This window comes from Lathyrus oleraceus, unplaced genomic scaffold, assembly GCF_024323335.1.
Source record: "Lathyrus oleraceus cultivar Zhongwan6 unplaced genomic scaffold, CAAS_Psat_ZW6_1.0 chrUn0206, whole genome shotgun sequence".
NCBI lineage: Eukaryota > Viridiplantae > Streptophyta > Magnoliopsida > Fabales > Fabaceae > Lathyrus > Lathyrus oleraceus.
The window spans coordinates 45,840-69,284 of NW_026112597.1; the positions used below are offsets into that span (position 1 = coordinate 45,840).

Sequence of the window (23,445 nt, forward strand, 5' to 3'; positions counted from 1 at the left end):
CCATCAAATCCTATAATATATTCCATATTTATATTATATAAAAAATATAATTGAAACAATTTAATTCAAATATATTAAAAAATTATACTTTTAATATATATATATATATATATATATATATATATATATATATTAAAAGAACTTAAAATAAATTACTAGTACAAAATACAAAAAATATTATATTAAAAATATTTTCAATAATTGTTATTCTTCTACCCATAATGTTTTCATATATGTTTTATCAAGTTGATTGATTTAGTAAATGCCAATTGTTTTTCTTTATACCGAATATTGAATTATAGAGGTAATTCTAAAAGAAAAACAACTTGTTTCGTTTTGTCTGGTTGACAAGATATCGAACGTATACTTTTTTTTATATTTTTATTTATTTTAATATGTTTTTTTTTTTCAATTTTAATTAAGATTCCATATATTTATATATGTTTTTATGAAATCTATAACATTAATTTTGTTTTTTAATTCACATGTTCAATTATAAACAATTTAATGAATGGAATGACTAGTGTTTACATCCTCTAATACAAGTGTAAATGTTTAAGCGGAAAGTAGTTAGCATTTATATTCTCGTCGATAAATTAATATTTATCTATTATATTTATTTTACACTATCAATAAATCAAAATTGTCCAGTAAATATGTGTTAATGTAATATTTACATATAATAAATAAAAATGGTTCATAACATGACTTTCAAGGTACTTATATTAAAAGTAAAATATTACGAATATATAATTTAATAAATATAATATTAATTAATTTTATATATTATTATATTCATTCTCAAACACTAGAACACTTTTTTTTTACCATAATATAAATTCTTTTACATTAATATTAAATATAAAATATTACATTAATATACTCAAATCTTTGCCCTACAAATGGGGCAGGTAAGAGCCATTTTTAATAAATATTGGGGCAGACAATTTTTATGAAATGCATGCCCGCATGGTAAAGTATGAATTATTTCTCCATCTTCAAACTCGTACACACATATCATACACTGATTTTCAGTGTGTTGGAGCGGGATGGATGAGTCAAACGTTGACTCATTGATTCTCTCTTGGATGATCCGAACAAGATATCGGCGTCTATAAAATCTCCAAACACGAGTAATAATAATAAGAAAAATAAAAAATATTATTAAAGTAGCAATTCCTATCAAGATGGCGTAGAAAGGATAATTTTGTGTTCCTGAAAAAGTAAAAGAATTTAACTTAAATATAAAAGACAATTCTATTGAATTGTATAAACATAAATAAAAAATTACAATTATAACTAAAATACCTGCCATGCTAAAATTGACGGAAAGAAATCTGCAAAAATCAATAATTTGGCATTAAATATATATATCAACATATTATAAATATTAAGGGTGACAAATATTTGATACATGTGTGGTGGACGAAATTAAGTATGTATAACCAGACAATCTTAAACCTTACATTGGTATCTTCAAAGAATATGTTGGAGTGAGGTCGGCGAAATTAATGAAAAATATGAAAGTGTAATGTTTCGCAACCAACTATAACAAATTAGATGTGAAAATAGCTTGGGAGATAGTATGTAGAAAATATAATGATATTATGCTTACAAAGTTGTAAGTTGCATGATGATGAATGGTGTAATGGACTAGTTTTATAGCAAATTGGCTTACCGTATTTCACTAAATTTCTTTATAGGATTATTTGTTTTAAAAATTTAATTATGCTATTATGAGACATTTTTATCACATGAATTATTTGTCCATTATTTTCAATCTTTTTACTCAAATGCAAAACAAGTTACTTTCATAAAAATAAATAGATTTTGAGAATACATGCTAATAGCTAGCAAGGAACCACTGCAACTTATTAATTGGACAAAATGCATAACAATTATTTGTGAGAAGCATATTCGTAGAGGACCACTTACCTACCAAAATATGAAAGCATGCTTAATAAACTCACTACCTCTAAAATAGATAGAAAGTTTGGTATCATATGGTATTAGGTATCATAAGCTACATTGCTACTAGATACAAAGTTGGATTTTCTTTTGTTTCTATTCATTTTCCATCTTAAAATTTGAGAATAAAATTCAATCGTTGCAATGAGTAAGCAAACACTTCATATACATTTATTATGCATTTTGACGAAAATAATCAATAAATAGAACACTTACACTATTTTGGTTATTATTAATCCTATTTTACTATTTTTGTTCACATGATTTTCTAACAAAAATAATTCAATAGCTAAAATGACTATTTAAAATAAATTTATAACGAAAATAGTTAATAAAGAGATATATTTGTAACAACTAATATATTAATAAACACAATATTCCATCTTTCAAAACATGTCTTACATTATTAGATAAGATTTGATTATTGTGATTTATAATTTTTATTATAAAATTATTAATAACTACAAATATTTAAAAATTAATATGTAGTCACTTAATTTATAAAAAATAAATAATAAAATAGAAATAGAAAATAAAATACTTAAATAATAATTTTTATAAATCTATTGTATATTTTATTAATTATTTACTCACTTATATTGTCAATTTTAAATTTAGTAATTGATTACAACAAACACATTGAAGAACTTATACACAATTTTGTTCATTATAATTTTGTTCATTCATTATAATTTTGTTCATTAATAGAGCTTGTAGACTATAATCAACACCTACAAAATAATAGGAAATTATCTTAACAATTGGGAAAGACTATATAATACATAATGATTTAGGATCTTTCATCTTTGAGAAAAATAATTATATTTTTTTGTCAGTTAAAAAAATATACATATTTATGTATTTTTACGTGTCTCGTGCTACTTTATATAATTTTATTTAATTATCAATAAAATCTTAAATTCTATGTGATCACTTATGTCACTAATAGTGATTAAGTGATATATCATTTAAATTGATTGAATAATATTCTAAAAGTCAACTGCTTATAACTATAAATGGACTATCGGTGCATGGCCAAAACTGAGCAATTTTTTTTTTATTTCTACAATCTATACATATGTACCTACAACCTTTTATATGTTGCAATTGACATGATAATGATAAACCACATGAACAACTAACACTTTCTTTTTTCATTGTACTCATCATACTTTGTTTTTAGAATTAAATTTCTTAAACAAAAACCCACTTATACTAACCATATTTTATACAAACCATATTGATATTGCCAGAAGATCATAAAGCTTATTGTGATATTTTAACAAAGAAAGGTACATTTATAATTTTAACATGAGATATTGTTCCATTATATTCACTATTTGGAGACAGTTGGAATTATATAACTCAACCAGAAATTACATCCCCTATAAAAGTCCTGAATAATCAAAGTAACCTAGAAATACTACTATATTCATTAAATACATTTATAATTCTAAATAATCTAAAATGACTTTTTCACTGAATACTAAATAAATGAACTATGGCATAATCATCACTGAATACCAAATAAATGAACTATAGCATAATCATCACTGCTTAATGTAATTCTAAATAAAATCTAAAATGACTTTTTCAGTGACCTTGTTTCCATCTTGATTAGTTACATTAAAAAATGAAAGGAAAAAAAACATTAAAACTGAAATACATGTTTCCCGTGTCACCACAAAATTTTCAACAAAAAATAATACATATTTTACACCAAAAGTAAAACAAAAATCAATCATAATGGAAAAAAAGGAAAAGAAACTACCAAGTCATCAACCTTCACTCCAACTCCAAATGCCACTATAATAATAATCAAATATTGGAAATTGATGTTCTTTAGCCTTTACAAAGCGAGTTTTATAAAGAAATATCCAACATAATATATCTATATCTATACATCACTTATATGCAATGTATTGCCATATGCATTACCAACATTGAATTGAGTGTCAACTGACATTTTCTAAAACTACCAATAAATTAGCATTTCATGTAAAAATTAATTAAGTTTAAATTTTTCTAAGTGGTAAACATTACATAAATCCATTGAGTGAATGAGACGCAACTATGTGTTTTTAGAATCAAGAGTCGGTAAGTGTAATAGCTTCATAGAATACCTTTGTGTTTACCTATAAAGATACTAAGCATATATCGATATGTTGTTCCAACAACCATTCTCATACTTCTCAAGCTACAACCTATCATCAAAATGGAATCAATTAAAATTAGATTCATATTTTTGAATACAAAAGGAGTAAAAAAAAGCAAGCAAATTGGATGTCTCATAATAGATCAATTTAGAAGAAGAACAAAATTTTAAGAATAGGAGTCATCAAACAAATTGATGCTTTATTAGCTCCTTTATCCCCTCAACTTCACCTATTGATGCTTGAATGTTCCACCAATGCAGTACCATACTATCTTAAATCCATATGTATATTAGTATATACTTGATTATCATCGCAAAATCCCAAAAACGGATGAACCTGATTATATTAAGTACACATTAGTTAAGATGTTTTCTTTGGAGAAAGCATATAACATGGCTTCCAGACCAACATTGAGTAATAATAAAGATTAATCACTCACTTTAGATTTTGCTAATAAAATATGCCCGTCATTCAATATATTTTCCAGGAAAATATCAAATCCCAGCGGATAATAGAAACATAGACCTCATTATTTTAGGTTCTAAAACATTATATTTTTAAAGATTAAAATAATCAGAATGATGATTAAAACAATCAGAATAATCAAGGTGAATGTGCAAAGAAAAACTACATGTGCAAAACAATTGGTGTCAATATGAATGAATGAGCTATAACTTCTATATTTAAAGGCAAGTTAGTAGGAAGGTTGACATGAATCCAAAAGGCAGAAATGAAACTATGAACACGAAATGTGCATCACACTTTGTTTCAGAAAATCCCCATTGAAGGTAAAGATGGAAACCGTGAAAACATCAAAGATGACTACGAGAAAAAAAAGTGAGACAAGGGATTACCTTACAAAAAATGGGAAGAATTCAGCTGAGACCTTCCATCGAAGACGTCTGTAATACGTATACAAAATCAAAAACGAAAAATAATTAGGCGGAAACCTTTCATCAGAAACATGGTGAGCAAAACCAGGCATTCTACTATGATTTCTACAACTAACACTATAGCTACGAATAAGTTTCTCACTAACCGATTCACTCCCTTGTTCATTAACAACCCTCCTAAGCTTCTGTCAAGACTCGGCAATCGGCTTATTAACAACATCACCAGAAACACATTCTTTCTCTCCCAACTTATCTTCCTTTCTCCTCTGTATTAATCCCAATTTATTCCACAACTTGCCCCATTTGTGAAACTTGTTCGGCCCCTTTTGATCAACTCCAATTTCAACATCACAGGCTTCCTTAGAAGAAAGACGTTGTAGTACAATTAGAATGAACAATACCATTGTTCTTAGGATTCAGATTAGCACCCCTCAAATCTTCCTCAATGATCAAGACTTTTGCACCAAAGAATAACTCGGTTGTGGCCGGTGAAACCTTGGCATTAGATATCACTCTCAATTCATCAACATCTCCAATCACCATTGATTTCCTACGAGAATTTGACCTATCAAAACTTCTCCTTCTCCGAACTGAATAATAATGCTTTGTCTGATCTGAATCACCAGGATAATGCTCTCCACCACCACCACCACCACTTTCCAAATTCACCACCTCTTCTTCTCCTTCTTCTTCTTCCTCAACCAAAACCTTATCACAATGAATAGAAACCATAGGGGAAAACCTCGGACACGCTTTCCCAATCAAATAACCATCCCAAGAAGCCCGAGGTGCATCGAATGAAAACCTCGAATCATCCACAGATAACCTAGGATCGGTATCACATGATCTTCTTCCCAATGATAAACCATACTCTCCAAATTCCAATTGCGTCTCTCTAAAATTCTTGTCCTATGCTTCTTAACCTCCCTGTTCGTCAAACCAATACCATTGCCGATGACAGAACCATCGCAAGCACTACCGCTTCTCTTCAACTTCTGTTTCCACAAGCATTCAAACAATGAACATAGAAAATAATGCGTATTCATTTATCATGTAAAGAGATGAAAAATATAGAGAATACTTACACTGAATCCAAATGAGGATCAAACAACTGCTGGAGGAAGATGGAAGAAAAAATAGTTAAAAGGTGACTTGATAATGCTATGACTTAACCGCAAGGAAAATTGCTTCCTTCTCTCTCTAAATTTTGCTACTTTCTAAAGCTGAAGTTCAATTTTCTCAGTTTGAGAATCCAAACCCTGTGACCTACCCAATATCCTCCCTCAACAGCATATAATTCACACTCATGCTTGAGTTTTCTCCATTTCTACAATCATTACTTCAAAAGCAGATCATTCATTTGAAGTTTTCGTGATAGGTTCCATCTCCATTTCACTAACATTGTGCCTCTCATTTTCATGATCAGTATCTTCAACGTTTTCGGGAAAAGGACTGCCCGTCTGCAGAAAGTTCGGGTTCTGGTTCAAAGGCAGAAGATAGCGGAACTATAGGCTTTAGTGTTTCACTTACAGGTGGCTTATACTTTACAATCATTCCATCAGAAGGAATTGGTTCGTCATCTCGGCTACTGTGGTCCCACATATTCCCTTGTTCTGCAAAACGCCAGTTATTTTCCTTAGGGTGAAGCAGCTGAGCCAGGAATCCGGGGCATTGTATGACCATGACCAAGAACGATATCATTTGTTGTTGATGCTTCTCCATTCCATCCAGACGATCACTCAATAGAAGCAACTTACTCAGAGGATTCAAGGTGCTTCTTAGTTTAACCAACTCCTGTGTCAGGGTTTTTCTATCCGATTTGAGATTCTCCCCTTGTTTCCACAAGCTAGAATTAATCGCTTCTAGTGAGGGTTCATCAGAATTAATCAAGAAATTATAATTATCCAAAATTGATAGAAAACATAAACACAATTCTGCAATTAAAGTAGAAGAATCAAGAAAATCATGACCTAAAAAACGGGAAGAGTAAAATATATATATATATATATATATATATATATATATATATATATATATATATTACTCTTCCTGTTTTTTACCAGATTTCACATCATTTAGCAATGATGTTGCCTACACAAAAGAGCCAATTAGAATCTCCAAAATGAAAATGAACATACAGTAGGGATATGAAATGATTTCAGAATAGAGAAACGAAACACATACCAAGCGATTCGTTTCAGGAAGTGAAAGCCAATGGTTATAAAGTGTCTGGACGAAGGTGAAATTAGACTTGAGTCCCATAGTAGACACCTCTGGGAGGTGCAACAATTCAAAATCCAATGAAGCCACATCGCTAACAATCTCCATTCTCATCAAAAACCAAATGTATCGATCAAATCGGGGATTAGGTTTTCAATGCGTTTGTAGAGAAACCGCGTGCAGATTATATTCTATATTGGAAAGGAATAAATGCGATTGTTTGTTATTACAGCTGGGGAATCAGTGGAACCCTAGATCTTATTAAATCAACAAATTTAAGATCAATTCTGAATTTAGACCGCTAAAAAAATGAAACAGCGATGATGATGATGAAAGATTGGGATGGAGAAAGAAATGGGAATGGATGAGTTTATGGGAATTTTTTGCAGAGATCCACACGATTTTGGAGGGAGAAAAACAAATAATAGTGGATTTTCACCGGAAAAATACTGATTTTTTTTTTACTTTACTTATGTACAGTATATTTTTATTTTGACCAAACTTGTGTATTTTAATGAAAAAATGCTAAACTTGTTTTTGGTCAAGTATGAAATTATTATATTAACATGTGTATTTATTTATTTTGACCAAACTGTGTATTTTAATGAAAAATGATTTTTTTTTAAAGTCTAAAAGTATTATTTTAAAATGTGTATATTTGATTTTTTAAGAGAAAAAAAAATAATTAAATTATTTTTACATTGTCATCATTGACGATGTATCATACCACATCACATTTATATTTTAAAAGAAAAAATAATTTAATAGACTATTACTTTTCTATTATCATGTAAAAATTATTTTAGATTATCAATGCATATCTATTAAACCTTTTTTAATTAAAATAATAATTATATTTTAATATTTATAAGTTTTATTGTCTGGTATAATAGTAAAGATTTAAATTTTGAGAGTGTGTCTCTCTCTCTCTCTCTCTCTCTCTCTCTCTCTCTCTCTCTATATATATATATATATATATATATATATATATATATATATATATATATATATATATATATATATATATATATATATATATATTAGGTTTTAGTAGTGTTTTATAAAACTAAAAAAAATAATGAGTTATAAGTGTCAACAATTTAATATATTATAAAATATTATTTTAAATATTATTTTTTAGTTGGTTTTAATAAAAACATAAAGATAATACAATGTCGGTGTAAAATATTTTTACACTATTAATTAATAACATTCAATCATGTCATATCAGTATTTTAAAAATAAAAATATAATTTAATAGATATATGTATTTAATGGATTAACAATGTAAAAATCATAAATATTTTTTTTCTTTATATTTATTAAAAATATATCTTTTTGTTTTGTTGATGGCATTTGTTATTACTCTTATAAAAAAGGAAACAATTTTAACAACTAAATAAGTTGTTAAAACAAATTAGTTAACTAGATAAATTATATTATATTTAATATCTCCCCTTAAGTTTGATCATAGAAAGTATGTCATAATAAAGTAATAGATAAGATTTGGATCAATAGGTTCAATGAAAACGCTGAGAAATTATTGTGTGATAGAAAGAATGTGAAAAAGTTGTTGTTTCTCAAATGAAGTGGGAATCAAGTTCAATATATTTTGTGTATTTATAGAAGGGGAAATTGATATCAATATGTTTTATGGACTATTTATCAGAATATAGCATTGTTGTTTGTGAATAAGTAGTTTAAAGCCAATGATACGATTGATAAGTCATCGAAGCTCACATGCACTTGATGTCATTGTTTTGTATTCAAACTGATGATGAACTTTTCAATATAATTTTGAAGGGTAATTCAGTATTTTAGTATTAGTTTTTGTTAAGATTGACCTAGTTAATATAGGTTAGCACTTTTGTCTACGTGACATTATTGTTTGTATATATAAACAGTATAGTCGTCAATAGTTGATAGTGCAATACTGAGTGTGTGCATTATGTACAGTGTATGTGCAACCACTTATTGTAATCGTTCTGTAATAGTAGTGGAAGTTTATTATTCTCTCACTTCTTCCATCTTCACCTCCTTCATGTTATGCACCAAACATTGGTATCCAGAGATTTAGTTCATATCCACAGGAAACATGGGTGAACGATGAGATGTTGTGTGGTTGATTTCGTTTCTTGAATTCGTGTTGAATTCCTGATCGGAATCGTAACATAATCACATTCTTGATTTTGTGGGATTGGGAAACACTAATGTTTCGTGAGATCTGAGTGGTTTGCACAAGGTTGAAGATGAACAAAAATGGTAATCTGAATAATAAGCTTCTAGTGTTCGATGGTAATAACTGGAATTGATGGATGATTAAGATGTGTGTGCTGTTTGGCGCTCAAGATGTTCTTGATCTCGTCAATGATGATTACATTCCGGTTGCACTTCCAGAAAATGCAACGGATGTACAGAGGAATGATCAGCTTGATCTGAGGAAGAAGGACCAGAAGGCGTTGTTCTACATCCATCAGTGTGTGGATGTGAACATGTTTGACAAAATCGCTTATTCGATGATGGAGAAGACTGCATGGGACACACTGGTATGGTGCTACGGTGATGATGCATCCGTGAAGAAGGTAAAGCTTCAGTCTCTCTAAGTAGTATGAGAATCTCGGCATGAAGAACAATGAGAAGGTATCTTACTATATCTCCAGAGTGATTCTTATCACAAATGAGACGAAGTTGTATGGAGAAACTCTCTCTGAAGAAAGTATCATTGAGAAGGTACTTAGATCTCTTACTCCTCAGTCTGATTATATTGTTATAGAAACTGAACATTCTAAGGATCTTAGCACCATGAGAATTGAAGAGCTGTAAAGCAGTCTAGAGGCACAAGAGTTGCGTCTGACTGAGAGAAACTCTGAAATAGAGGTAGAGCAACAGGCTCTGAAAGCAGCTTCTGGTAAGAAATATCAGAAGCAGTCTTGGTGAGAAGCCAGGAAGAGATCTAATGGTGTTCAGAAGTCAGAAACCTCAACTTCTGAAAGGCAAAAGAATGCTTAGAAGGGGAAGGATAAGTATGACAAGAGGAAAGTTCAGTGCTATTGTGGTAAGAAGTTTGGCCACTTCGTTGCTGATTGTTGATCAAACAAGGAAAGGAAGTCAGAAGAAGCAAATGTAGGCAAAGGAGATTCTGATGATGAATTTGTGCTAATGATGGCTTCTGAATCTGATTATGCATATTTGAAGGTGTTTGGTTCTGTTTGTTACAAACATGTTCTAGATACTAAGAGAAAGAAGTTGGATGACAAAAGTCGAGTTATGTTGCTTGTAGGGTACCACAGTACAGGTGCTTATAAGCTCTATTCTCTTGTCAATAACAAGGTTGAATTCAACAGAGATGTAATTGTGAAGGAATCATAAGTCTGGGGTTAAAGTAAATCTTAATCAAACTCTAGTGTAGAGTTAACCTCTAAAGATACTTTAGAATCTGAAGGTTCTGAAGATGAGTGAGAATCAGAAAATAATTTTGAAGGTAAGCCTGACTCTGAAGGTGAATCTGATTCTGATCCAGATTCTGATGGTGATTCAGAATCTGGTGGAGATCTAGACTCTAGGAATATTCCATACTCTGAAGGTGGTCATGCCTCTGAAGGTGGTACTTCTGAGGTTTTAGCATTTGATATTGTTCCAGCATCCGAAGGAGATTCTTAACAACTTCAGATGCCACAAAGAATCAGAAGCATATCAATAAGGTTTGCAGAGTTTAACATGCTGCAAGATACTTAAGTAATCTCTTAAGAAGAAGTTATCAAGTGTGCCATATTAGTAGACTTTAAACCAGTGAGTACTGAAGAAGCGCTCAAGAAGAAAGTGTGGTTGAAGGCCACGAAATAAGAACTTGAGGCTATAGAAAAAAATAAGACTTGGAAGTTGACTGAGCTCCAAAGAACAAGAAAGTCATCAGTGTCGTATGGGTTTTCAAGGTAAAACTAAAGCCAAATGGATCAATTGGCAAACACAAAGCAAGGTTAGTAGAAAGAGGCTTCCTACAGAAACCTGGGTCAAATTACTTTAAAGTGTTTGCTCCTGTAGCAAGACATGAGAATTAGATTGGTGATTAGGACAACTGCTAACAGGAATTGGCATCTGATGCATTTGGATGTGAAATCTTCATTTCTGAACGGTCCATTGCAAGAAGAGGTATATATGTCACAACCTCCTAGATTTGTGAAAAAGAATCGGGAGGTATATATGTCACAACCTCCTGTATGGACTAAAACAAGCTCCTAGAGCTTGGAATCTAAAAATTGATTCATTTTTCAAGCTCCAAGGATTTAGAAAGTGTAGATTGAGTGGTGTCTATGTTTAGCATACTTCTGAAGGCAATATTATTTTGGTATGCCTATATGTTGATGACATATTGCTAACATGAAGTTGTGAACATGAGATAGCTAAGTTCAAGAAGGTGTTGATGAATGAGTTTGAAATAACTGATCTAGGAAATATGACATATTTTCCAGGGATGGGGGTTATGTACTCTGAGAAGGGTATCATTTTGCATCAGTCGATGTATGAACTTGAACTTCTGAAGAGATTTGAGTTGCTGAATTATAAGACTGCGGTCACACCTTCAAAAACAAATTACAAATTGGATTAGATCCTAAAGGTGATGATGTAGATGCTACAACTTTCAAGTAGTTGGTTGGCTTTATGAGGTATTTATGTAATACCAGACCTGACATTTGCTATGCAGTTGGAATGTTAGTAGGTTCATGAGTAAACTGAAGTGGTCTCATTACCAAGTTGTTGTCAGGATTTTGAGGCATATTAAGGACTATGAAGTATGGAGTTTTGTTCCTTTTTGGAGAAAATGCTAGTTCAAAGCTAATGTGTGTCGTAGACTCTTATTGGTGTGGAGACAAAGTTGATAGAAGAAGTACTTTTAGATATTTGTTTAAGTATCTGGGAAGTCCTATTTCTTGGTGTTCCAAGAAGCAACCAATTGTTGCTCTGTCAATCAATGAAATTGTAAGAGTAGTGGAAGTTTGTTATTCTCTCCCTTCTTCCATCTTCATCTTCTTCCACTTGTGCACCAACATATGGTTTTCTAGCTTTTGGATTTTTGAAAAATTAGTAAGTTTTCTGGAAAACATCTCTTGCAGGTATAAGTACCAATCTTTAAGGTGTGCGTGCAATCGGTTAAAAGGCTTCCTAATCGGTTTCTTAATCAATTCGATCAAAAGGTATAATTAATTAGACAACGATTTTGGATTTCTTAATTACTCATAATCGCTTCTTAATTTATTATGTACTTGCTAGAATTAGTTTAAAGAAGTTTTGAGAAGAAAAAAAAAAGAGTTTGAAATGATTTTATAAGATAAAACACTAAGCACAAATATTGGCAGAGCCAGGAACTTAGATCAGGCTATCTTTTTCTACTATCTTTAAGCATTAAATTTTATTGATCAAAACACAAAAATTAAGAAAATTATTAATTTTATTGACAAGTAATGTCGTTTAATAAATTAACATACATATGAGTAACTTTTATTATATTTAATATAAGTTGTATGAAAAAAATATAACATAATTAAGAGAGATGCATTGATAAAAAGAATATTAATGTTATTATTATTTTTTATTATAAATAAAATAAAATAAAAATTATTAGAATCCTTTTAAGAAAACAATATGCTTTAGATAAGACTTTCATAACTTTTGCTCTTCTTCCGCCACATCACGCTTTTGAGGTTATTTGTAGTCCTATAGTTTATTTTTCCAACTTAATTTATGTAGTATTTTAGTTGGAAATGATGTTTGATAAAAAAGGAGCGAGGGGATGAGAAAATAATTCTTTAATTACAATTTTATGTTTGACAAGACCTTCAGTTTTATGCATACGTACCAACATAAAAATGAGGGATCAAAACTTCATAGTTCGTGGTAAAAATTTCAAAGAAATAGGTGAATTGATATTAACATAAGCTTAGAGATCTTTTGTTATCAAAAGGAAAATACTCAACCAAATATCCACCGATAATGAGGGATTTTCAGCATTTAAGAGGGAGGGCTCAAACTTGGATCTAATCAACAAATATGTTAAATGGAAAGACTTATAATCAAAATATCATGGAGATGAGAGAATTATATCTCAACAAAGGTAACTCAAATCTAACTGCTCTCTTTTGAAAAGTTAAAAGAAAAAGGCACAAAGTGGCCAAAAGGATTAGATGAGGTTGTTACTTCGTTTTGTCTTTTGAAATTAAAATCAATATGATTAAGTTTATTTACAATGTGTGTATGTGTTATTAGAAGTAATTCATATTTATTAGTTGTACTATTTTCTTAGCCCCTAAGTTTGTTAGAGGGTATTTTAGTATTTTATCCTATTCTAGTAACCCTAGTTTTAGCTTATAAATAGGGTGACAATCATTGTAACTTTTATCATGTTTTGTAGCCGTCATTCTTAATAGAATATTTCCGTTCATCATTCATTCTACCTTTGCACCAACAATTGGTATCAGAGCCTGGTTCGGATTCATTGGGAAACACGGGAAACACGAGTGAACGTGAGGTCTTGTGTGTTTGATTTTGATTCTTAGGTTCGTGTTGAATCTTGAACAAAATCTGATCAGAATTTTAATTCTGTGGGTTGGGAAACACTGTGTGAGAAATCTGAGTGTACTGTGCAAGGTAGAAAGATGAACGGAAACGGCAACATGAACACCAAACTTCCAGTATTTGACGGTAAAAACTGGAATCGTTGGATGATCCAAATGCGTGTACTGTTCGGTGCTCAAGATGTTCTAGATCTTGTCACTGATGGTTATGTTCCGGTAGCAGCAAATGCGACGGATGAACAGAAAAACACGCAGAAGGAAGTAAGGAAGAAGGATCAGAAAGCATTGTTCTTCATTTATCAATGTGTTGATGTAAATGTGTTTGAGAAGATTGCAGATTCAACGACAGCAAAGGCTGCGTGGGACACACTGGTTAGATGTTATGGTGGTGACGCATCAGTGAAGAAGGTGAAGCTTCAGTCCTTGAGAAAGCAATATGAGAATCTCAACATGAAGAATAATGAGAAAGTTTCTGAATACATCTCCAGAGTGATTCTGATCACTAATGAGATGAAAGCGTGTGGAGAAACTCTTTCTGAAGAAACAATCATGGAGAAGGTATTGAGATCCCTTACCTCTCAATTTGATTACATTGTGGTAGCAATAGAACATTCCAAAGATCTGAGCACCATGAGAATTGAAGAGCTGCAGAGCAGTCTAGAAGCGCAAGAGTTGCGTTTGACTGAGAGAACTTCTGAAAGGGAAGTAGAGCAGCAGGCTCTGAAAGCAACTTCTGATAGGAGGTATCAGAAGCAGTCAGAAGCCAGGAGAAGATCTGATGGTGGTCAGAAGTCAGAAAGCTCAACCTCTGATAGACAAAAGAATGCTCAGAAGGGAAAAGAGAAGTATGACAAGAAGAAGATCCAATGTTACTGTTGTAAGAAGTTTGGTCACTTTGCTAGAGACTGTTGGTCAAACAAGGAGAGAAAATCAGAAGAAGCAAATATAGCCAGAAGTTCTGATGACGAATCTGTGCTATTGATGGCCTCTGAATCTGATGACATGGATCTGATAGACTGGTGGTATATGGACACTGGCTGTTCAAATCATCTTACTGGAAACAAGAAATGGCTGGTTGACTTTGACTCTGAAAAGAGGACAAAGATCAGATGTGCTGATGACAAATATCTTAATGCAGAAGGTATGGGAAATGTCAGAGTGATTCTGAACAATGGGAAAACAGCATTGATTCAGAACGTGTGGTATGTACTTGGCATCAGAAGCAATCTGATGAGTGTGGGACAATTAATTGAGAAAGGTTTTTCAGTTACCATGAAGGACAATCTTCTGAAGTTGTATGACTGCAATCAGAAATTGATTATGGAGTCAGAACAGGGAAGGAATAGAACATTCAAGGTGAATGTCAGAACTGCAGACTCAGAATGTCTTAGTGCAACAAGTGCTGAGAAGGAGAGTGAGTTGTGGCACAGAAGATTTGGTCATTTGAATTTCAGAAGCTTAAAACATCTGAATTCAAAGAAGTTGGTACATGGAATTCCTGCAATTAAGAAGCCTGAAAAGTCATGCAAAGTTTGCATGGAAGGAAAACAACCACGATTGCCATTTGCGTCAGAAACTGCTCCAAGAGCAAAACATGCCTTGGGAGTTGTACATTCTGATGTGTGTGGTCCATTTCCAGTAGCATCGATTGGAGGGAATAAATACTTTGTGTTATTTGTTGATGAATTCACAAGAATGACATGGGTATCCCTTATTAAGTTTAAACACGAGGTGTTTGATGAATTCAAGAAGTTCAGAATGAAGGCTGAGAATCAGAGTGGTCAGAAGTTGAAGATTCTTAGAACTGACGGTGGAGGTGAGTATAACTCCAAAGAGTTCCAGAAGTTTTGTGAGGAGAATGGAATTGAGCATGAGGTTACTGCTCCTTATACCCCTCAACACAATGGTCTTGCTAAAAGAAGAAATCGCACTTTGCTTGATATGGTGAGAAGCATGCTAAAGGAGAAGAAACTTCCTCAGAAGCTCTGGGGAGAAGCTGTTGCCACTGCAACGTATGTACTCAACCGATGTCCTACGAAGAAGTTGAAGGAAATAGTTCCAATACAGAAGTGGACTGGAGATAAGCAAAGTGTTAGTCATCTGAAGGTATTTGGTTCTGTTTGCTATAAACATGTTCCAGAAGCCAGAAGACAGAAGCTGGATGATAGAAGCAAAGTGATGATTCTGATAGGGTACCACAGTACAGGTGCATACAAGCTCTATTGTCCAGAAACCAACAAAATTGAATTCAGCAGAGATGTGATTGTGAAGGAATCAGAATTTTGGAATTGGGATAAGTCTCAATTTGATTCTGATGTTAGAACTTCTGAAGAAAGGTCAGAGTTAAGAATTTCTGAAGTTGGAGTAAACTCTGACGTTGATTCTGATTCTGATAGTGATTCTGACTTTGGAGAAGACTCAGAAGATGAAGGCGACTCTGATGATCCAGACTCTGATGACCCAGACTCTGATGGTAATCCAGATTCTGGTGGCAATTCAGACTCTAGAAATATGCCAGCCCCTGAAGCTGGTCAAAGCTCTGGAGGAAGTCAACCATCTGAAGCTAGAAACTCTGAAGCTCAAGACTCTGAACAAGTTCAGAGACCACAAAGAATCAGAAACATCCCCAGAAGATATGCAGAATTTGACATGCTGCAAGACACTGAAGTAGACTCTGAAGGAGAAGTTATTCAGTGTGCCATGGTAGTAGACTCTGAACCCATAAGTACAGAAGAGGCTCTTAAGCAGAAGCTCTGGCTGAAGGCCATGAAAGAAGAACTTGATGCTATAGAGAGAAACAAGACTTGGAAGCTGACAGAACTTCCAAAAGACAAGAAAGCCATCAGCGTCAGATGGGTTTTCAAGCAGAAGTTAAAGCCAGATGGTTCAATTGGCAAACATAAAGCAAGGTTGGTAGCCAGAGGATTTCTACAGAAACCTGGGCTGGATTACTCTGAAGTGTTTGCACCTGTAGCAAGACATGAAACAATCAGAATGGTGATTGTAATAGCTGCTAACAGGAATTGGCCTCTGATGCATTTAGATGTAAAATCTGCATTTCTGAACGGTCCATTAGAAGAAGAAGTTTACGTGTCACAACCTCCTGGATTTGTGAAAAAGAATCAGGAAGGGATGGTGTACAGATTATACAAAGCTCTATATGGATTGAAACAAGCGCCCAGAGCTTGGAATCAGAAGATTGATTCATTTTTCAAGAAGCAAGGCTTTCAGAAATGTGAGATGGAGTTTAAAGAAGTTTTGAGAAGAAAAAAAAAAGAGTTTGAAATGATTTTATAAGATAAAACACTAAGCACAAATAGTGGCAGAGCCAGGAACTTAGATCAGGGGTACGCAATTATTTTTATATATATATATATATATATATATATATATATATATATATATATATATATATATATATATATATATATATATATTCTTTTTCTACTATCTTTAAGCATTAAATTTTATTGATCAAAACACAAAAATTAAGAAAATTATTAATTTTATTGACAAGTAATGTCGTTTAATAAATTAACATACATATGAGTAACTTTTATTATATTTAATATAAGTTGTATGAAAAAAATATAACATAATTAAGAGAGATGCATTGATAAAAAGAATATTAATGTTATTATTATTTTTTATTATAAATAAAATAAAATAAAAATTATTAGAATCCTATAAGAAAACAATATGCTTTAGATAAGACTTTCATAACTTTTGCTCTTCTTCCGCCACATCACGCTTTTGAGGTTATTTGCAGTCCTATAGTTTATTTTTCCAACTTAATTTATGTAGTATTTTAGTTGGAAATGATGTTTGATAAAAAAGGAGCGAGGGGATGAGAAAATAATTCTTTAATTACAATTTTATGTTTGACAAGACCTTCAGTTTTTTGCATACGTACCAACATAAAAATGAGGGATCAAAACTTCATAGTTCGTGGTAAAAATTTCAAAGAAATAGGTGAATTGATATTAACATAAGCTTAGAGATCTTTTGTTATCAAAAGGAAAATACTCAACCAAATATCCACCGATAATGAGGGATTTTCAACATTTAAGAGGGAGGGCTCAAACTTGGATCTAATCAACAAATATGTTAAATGGAAAGACTTATAATCAAAATATCATGGAGATGAGAGAATTATATCTCAACAAAGGTAACTCAAATCTAACTGCTCTCTTTTGAAAAGTTAAAAGAAAAAGGCACAAAGTGGCCAAAAGGATTAGATGAGGTTGTTACTTCGTTTTGTCTTTTGAAATTAAAATCAATATGATTAAGTTTATTTACAATGTGTGTATGTGTTATTAGAAGTAATTCATATTTATTAGTTGTACTATTTTCTTAGCCCCTAAGTTTGTTAGAGGGTATTTTAGTATTTTATCCTATTCTAGTAACCCTAGTTTTAGCTTATAAATAGGGTGACAATCATTGTAACTTTTATCATGTTTTGTAGCCGTCATTCTTAATAGAATATTTCCGTTCATCATTCATTCTACCTTTGCACCAACAATTGGTATCAGAGCCTGGTTCGGATTCATTGGGAAACACGGGAAACACGAGTGAAAGATGATAAAGTATACATTATGATTTTTAAAAAATGAAAATTACCTGTTTGATTGTGGGAACAACAACCCATTTTTTAAACGATCCAATGCTAGAAACATGTGATATGACCATTCCAAGATATGGATTACTTTTGACTTGCACGAACCCAGGACAATGAATATTGTAACATCCTGATCCACCTGCCTGCATGTTTGTATCCAATTGAGCAAAACAATATTAAAATTATTTTTGTCTAATAAATTTAATAGTCATTTTATTAAGAATATTTAAGAATTATTAGGAACATTAAGTTTATAATAATACCGTCCAACGTGATGTTAGGTAAATTTCACTATCTCCATATAAGTTTGGCATAACCTTGTATATGAAAAAAATTGATACAAATAATTCATTAAAAAAAGTTTTATTGAAACATGAAAAATAAACCAAAAATACATGTATGAAATCTTAAAAATAACTTACCCTGATGCCATCAAATATGCTATTTAAATTAGATGGTTGACCACTCTCAACCAAAATTCCAGATAAACTATATTGTTTTCCTTTAAGCTGTAAATTATATGCACCAACGTATGCATATCCTCCATGAAATGTCGTAGTTTGATTTGTATCGAGGGTGATCGACTAGAAAATAAGAATACATATATTTCGATTAATAATTAGAAAATTCTTAAATACTAAAAATATTGGTGTAGACCCCGTTGCATCAACTTATTTTTCAAAATTTTAATTTAAATTACACAATATATTTGTAGTTGTGAGAAATTATTTTTAATTTATATTGATACTTAATCCTCAATAAATATATTATGATAGCTTAAATTTATTATATAATTTATAACCTTACACTGCATGATATGATTAGGAGAGTCCACTTACATGATACTCATGTGAATTTGATTGAAAACCTTTAATTTGATGTTTTTTTGTTTTCTTGTGAAAGGGAACTTTTTCTATTGGGCATTCTTCAATGATTTTACCATCATAAGATCATAAGATGGTCTTTTTTGCACAATGTTTCTTGTAAAGGTTGGATAAAGCTATTTGGCAATGAAATGGAAATAAAACAAGGATTTATATTTCAAATTATGAATGATAAAATGCATAATAAATCAAGTAATCTTATTAAACCTATAAGGATTTAAACTTTTTATACCTGGATTTTATGATTTTTTAATAAAGGATGCTTTATAGAAGGTTGCTTCTGGATATTAATACAACCAAAATCAATGTCCACACGATGCTGGATATGTTAACAAAAATTACAATCATGTAAAACAGATGTAAAACAAATTATAACAAAGGAAAATAAATAATAAACAATACCAACGATATCAAATATAGTAAAATAACTTGTCTCATTTGATAGAGTTTCAGTTCTTGCATCAAACATTGCTACATGTTATGCAAAAGCTAAGAACTACCACCAAAAGTAACGTCAGGATTTTATAGAATTTACTTTTAATTGATTTTTATGTAATACTTGTTCAATTATTTATACGTATTTATACTAATACTAACTTAAGCTTCCTATATAAAATTGAACACATAATTTCGAGTTTAAAAATAAAAATAAAAATGATATTAAATTTAAATAAATGATTAAAAAAATTCAATTAATCTATTCAATATATTGTTATAACCATTAATAGTTTATAACTTGGTGATTTTAAATAATAAACTTGTTAATAGTAAAATAAGATATTAATTATTTATGATCTTTAAGACGCTTGGGATTTGACAATCTAGTGATTTTAATAATATTTATGTTGTGCTATTAAATTTTAAAATAATTTTATAATATAAATAAAATTATAACTTTTTGAAATATGACTTTTTAGATTAATTGAATAACTAATGTATTTGATCAATATATAGATTAAATATATCAATTATTTAATAAATATAAAATTTGATGTTTGATTAAAAAAGAAATGAAGGAAGTACACCAACTTTATATATTTTCTTGTTGACTCAATATTTGTTTCATTGTGAATTTAGAAACTAAAAATAATAATAATAATAATAATAATAATAATAATAGTGATAATTATTATTATTATTATTAAGATTATAATTATTATGAATAAGATTACCTGAATAATAATAATAATAATTAAATGTAATTGAATAAATTAAATAAGTATCTTGAATCATGTAATCCATAATCTAAAGAAATTATTAATAATCATTAATATTTTAAAATTCGTAAACAAATTTGAATTTAAACTTTACAAGATCAATCATTCTAAAGAAATTCAATCATGCTATATCCGAAGCGGCCTCATTTTTTAGAAAAGAAAAACGGTATATATATATATATATATATATATATATATATATATATATATATATATATATATATATATATATATATATATATATATATATATATATATATATATATATATATATATATATGAATTAAATCTTAGAGAAAAATGTTTTGATCAAATATTACGAATCTTATTCATTGAAGTTTTTTTAATCAAATGTTGATAAAAGTGAAACAGTTTCATTTTTTTTTTAGATTCACCATCTTAATTCTTATTGAATTTATTCATAATTTTTGAAAAATGATTAATATTTAACATATAAATAAAATTATAACTTTTGAAAAATGATTAAAATAATAAATGTACTTCATCATTTCTTTGTTATAACCAAATTTCGACTTTTAGAATCATTGAATAACTATTGTATCTGATTCATATTTATTTCATATATATAGTTTTATATTCAACATCTTAAGTCTAAAGATTTTTTTTTTACAATCATGTGATATAAATAATTTTTATGTTGTACCTTTTAAATTTTAAAATTATTTATATATTATAAATGAAATCTTAACTTTTTAAAAATTCATAAAATAATAAATGTATTATATCTATTTTTTATTATAATCAAGTTTTGACTTTTTATATTTATATAACAACCAATGTCTTATTAAATATCTTATTAAATATCTTATTAAATATACTCTTTATTATACAATATATTTAAAAATATTACATTAATACTTAAATCTTTGCCCTATAAGGATTTTTTTTTTAAAATAACCAACTTTTTCAAAAAAAATACGAAAATAACCATGTTTTCAAAAAAATACCAAAATAACCAACTTTGGGAGAGGATGCGCCGTGTGGATTGGCGCGTCCACACACCTTTAAGCGAAGCGCAATCACACACTCGCATTGATGGACTGAACAGAGTCGCCACCGAACTTTATTTATTCCTAAAAAGGAAAGGGGAAATATCGATAAAACCCAAGAAAAAAACGACAATGATTATTGGTCGTCGCAACCAAATCAGGGTTCGGGAGTCGGTTACGCAAGGGGAAGGTATTAGCACCCCTCACGTCCGTTGTATTCAACGGGAACCGTTTAGTTAGTTTCGTTTTGAATGTTAGCTTATGTTAGTCTTCTCAAGTTATTATGGGGGAGAGAAAGAATAGAAGAGGGAAGAAATGTTTTTAGATTTTTCGACGAAGGACTAAACCTAAGTTTTTTATTAGTGGGTCTGACAAGATTTATAAATCCTGCTCCTACGTATCTCAAAAGAGAAATCAAGGCTTACGTAGTTCTGGGTAGAAAAATGTTTGTTTGTTGGTCGATTTTAGCGAAAGCTATACTGTATTAATCGACGAAAACATTGTTTTACCCAAAACAGATGAGGAGTGGACGCATACCACACATCGAACGGATTTATAAATCTACATTCGGAAAAGCGTCACTTATCTCGACTCAACAATCGTGGCCGAAACATTGTTTTGCATCACCTTAAGACAATATGTCTTTCGTTTATGAAAAAGGTTTTTGATTAATCACATGGCGGCGAGAAAGAGTTTGATCGGTTGGATGTATTTTTAGTGATGACGAGAACTTGGATGAGCGAGATATCCATCTCAAATCCTAGTCTCAGGAGTGCACGGTATACACCATGTTCCACTTCCATCTTTATTGAAAAAAATGTTTAATAAAGATTAAGTATTTTTAGGTTTGATTGAGAAAGGGTTTGAAGAAACCGCATTGACAATTTTAGACGATAGCGAGAGTTAAGATAGGCAAGGCATCCACCTTGAATCTTAATCTCAGGAGTGCACGGTATACACCATGTTCCATTTCCATCTTTATTGAAAAAGTGTTAAGGTAGGAATGAAGTATATTTTTTGAATTTTGAAAGACGAATATTTGATGAGAACGAGACATGAGCCTCGGGATCAATCACTCGGGGTTCCACTGGAATGCTAGATTCCAATGGTCCTTTTTCATTCGAATTATTTAAGAAAATTATTTAATGGACAACGAACACTTGATAAGAATCAAATGTTCAAAGGGTTACGCCAGAATGCTTGATCCCAACGGCCCTTATTTTGTCAAAGTTAATTATCAAGCGTTTTAAGAATGAAAGGGAGGAATGAACGGTTAATCCAAAACAAGGGGCTCAGGACTGATTATTCGAGGGTTCCCACCGGAATGCAAGATTCAGATGGTCCTCTTCTTTCAGGTTTTTAAAAAAGGGAATTTAATCGGGTTGTAAAGATAGTTTAAAAATAAAATAAAATTATAGGGATAAAATTAATTTTACAATTTATATATATATATATCGAATTAATTATATATATATATATATATATATATATATATATATATATATATATATATATATATATATATATATATATATATATATATATATATATATATATATATATATATATATATATATATATATATATATATGATCGAATTCCCACCAGAATGCTAGATTCTAATGGGAGGAAATGAAATTAAATGTCGAAACTATGGAAAGTTAGTGAAATTTAAATTGAAAAATTTAGTGAATTTGAAAGTGATTATTTATATGTGTAAAGGTATGAACATGGATACCAATAACCTAATTAAATTAACTAACACGCAAAAATCGACTAACCGAATAAAACCCAATATCGGAAAGTCAACCATTAATTAAATCTAAAAGGTAAACATTTAAAAATCTAAACAACTAAATAACGATTAAATTAAATTGATAAAAATATAAAAGTAAAATAAATAGCAAGAA

At 30.5% G+C, this 23,445-nt stretch overlaps 2 pseudogenes; both read right to left on the reverse strand.

Moving 5' to 3' along the window:
* Nucleotides 1-4,974: 4,974 nt before the first annotated feature.
* Nucleotides 4,975-6,063, reverse strand: LOC127112954 (protein OCTOPUS-like; annotated as a pseudogene).
* Nucleotides 5,881-7,345, reverse strand: LOC127112955 (heat shock factor protein HSF8-like; annotated as a pseudogene).
* Between the last annotated feature and the right edge of the window lie 16,100 nt (nt 7,346-23,445).